Genomic DNA, 2,847 nt, shown 5'->3' with positions numbered 1-2,847 from the left:
CAGTGTCACTGGCCCTCATATGTGGGATCTGAACCAGGGCCCTCTGGCATCCCAAGCCAGCTCTTAACCAATGCGCCACTCGGCCGGCCCGCCAAGTGTGCTTCTTAATTATCCTTTCATCTGAATGTTGCTTGTTCTAATTTCTTTGGCTAAAAATGACATATTTAGTAACCCAAAGATATGCTTTCTAAACATGGCTTTCCTAAAAGCTAAATAACTTAATGATGCACTTTCTTCTTTTGGCTGAAGCCAGGGTTCTCTTAGTGCAACTCATAATTGCTTTCTGTTAAAAAGCATGACTTTGTGTATTAGAATAGAATTTAACCCAGTTTAATATGCCAAGGCATGAACAATCAATGGGATATACCCAATGATTCAACAGCATGACAAAGAAAACCAAGGTCAGTGGATTTCTGTCATTACTTATCATACATTAACATTAGCATTCCAGAAGGCAGCTTAGTAATTTTTTGAAATAACCTGGAATGAACTAATGCAGCACAATGTTTAACTGTCTGCATCCTGTTTTGATAAATTTATGATTTATAGGTCCAGGGCTCAAAAAACAGAGCAAAAGCTCTGAAACCTCAGAAGGGGTGGCAACACTAGTCACAGCTGATACTGAGATATACTACATTGCATGGATATGTTCATAACTTTTTCTTTTAGTCATTTATTTACTTTTTAGAAGGCAAAGGCCCACAGTTTTCAATGTATTCTCAAGTGGTCCATGAACTGAAATTAAAAGCCACCTGTGAACAACTGGGTGAAAACTGATATTTACTATACTAACACTGGAACGTAAAGTTCATGAAAGCAGGTATTCTGTCTATTTTGTTCACTGTACCTGGAATATAGTAGGTACTCAATAAATATTTGTGAAATTAAGAAACGGATCATACAAAGGCATTGGAAGATCTCAGTTTTCTATTAAATAGCTTAAAAAGACTACATTTTATTTAATAAGAATTAAATGTCATTGCTTTTTAAATACTATAAATCCAAATCTGATTAAGGTTAATTAAGCAGATTATTCAAATGGTCAATTCTAATTTTGCAAATATTTGACTGATGGGCAATTTCTCCACCTTCAATTTCATCCATTGGCTCATGTTGACTAAGATCTGTGTTTTTTGCTGTGTCTTATATATCCACTCATTTATCAATTTTCTGCAAGTATGGACAAGACGAAGCAGTTCACTTAGAACTTCCTTTTCCCGTTGCCCTCGGAGTGACTCCTTGTGGCAAACTGTTTGAAAGTTCATTTATTCATCTATTTATTCATTTATTGCCGACATATTTTTCGACAAGAATGTCATGATCCCCCTTCTGTTCAAGGCTTTGGAAAATGTTGTAAAAGAAAATGTTCGTTTTTTCCTCCAACCTTTATGCTCACCTCTTTTCCAATTCCCAGATGACTTATGGTGCCACAATTTGGGGCAACAAAACATGCATTTAATGTTAGTTATAAACTTTTAATAATTAGAAAATTGAGATTTCCAAAGAGCATAATATGTGTATAGAGGTATTTAGAATAACATGTATTTGTTTTGTTAACAAATACAATTTATTGATTTTTTATTTTAAACATCAAATGATAAAAAATATAATAGTATAGATGATACAAGACTAATGGTATTGAAAATTAAAAAATATATGTTAAAATACTCCATGAAAATTGTTTAGCATTATTGCCATGTTATAGAGATGGTAAACACTAATGAAAGTTCAAAATTAGTGAATTGAAGGGGAAATGGACAATTGCTTAAAAGTAAGCAAATTGGTCAGACATGAATTACAAAGACCATGTAAAAAGTATAAGACCCCAAAGAGATTCATTTGCTTCCATTTGGGGCCATTTTTTTCCCCGTGTAAGGCTGCTAATAAAATACATGCAATGGTGAATTTAACTTCTCTTTCTCAGACTCTGGGTTATCTGGTATATTTCTTTGTTCTTGATGAACTGCTTCTTTCTTAGTTTATGCTTTATGTCATTTTAATCTAAATTGACTTAAATTGTGACACCTGAAGGTTTTTATGGCAATAGCGATTGAGTCTCTATGAGAGTATTTAACTTTTTATAAATAATGACAGGAGCCACAAGAATTATCTTGATAACTACCTAAAATGGAGACGAGGTCACACAGACTGAACTTTTATACATTTCCGCTAATGTCTTTTAAAGGTCTTGAACCACATAATTCTGGTTTTTAATCATTTACTTTGAAATAATTTGAGACTTACAAAAACATGCAAAGATAGAACAGAGCACTCCATATACCCTTCACCTAGCTTCCTTAATATTAACATCTTACAGATAATCACAGCACACTTATCAAAATCAGGAATATGATGCTATCTCAAATTTAAAATAATGTATCGTGGCTGATGGTGCCATTGCCAGTTTTCTTATCTCATCTCATTAGATCTCTATTTCTCCACTTCAGAAAAAAGTGCAAAAAAAGAGCAATCTGTTCATAACAGGAAGCCCTGGGGGATGGACGCGTTCTTCAGCTCTCTGCTGTTAGCTGAATTCTCCTTTTTCAATACCGTTGGGCTCCGAGATGCCAAATGTCATCGTTTTATCCTGGGGCTCAGAATACTCACTGGTTGTTTCTGTATTAAGAACTCTCAGAATCTTCTTGTCTGGGGCTCATATGAATAATCCAAATCTTGATCTCATGCCAGTGCATACTATTTACTTAATATGAGGTCTAAGTCTTTTCCAGTTAATACCATTCCATATATATATATATATTAGAGATAATATGTTCAGCTTGGACATTTATTTCAAGATGGTTCCAATCTCTAACCTCTGGTTTGTTTTACTGATTTTCATAATGCTTA

This window comes from Hipposideros armiger, unplaced genomic scaffold, assembly GCF_001890085.2.
Source record: "Hipposideros armiger isolate ML-2016 unplaced genomic scaffold, ASM189008v1 scaffold_363, whole genome shotgun sequence".
Taxonomy (NCBI): Eukaryota; Metazoa; Chordata; class Mammalia; order Chiroptera; family Hipposideridae; genus Hipposideros; species Hipposideros armiger.
This window is presented reverse-complemented; position numbering follows the sequence as displayed.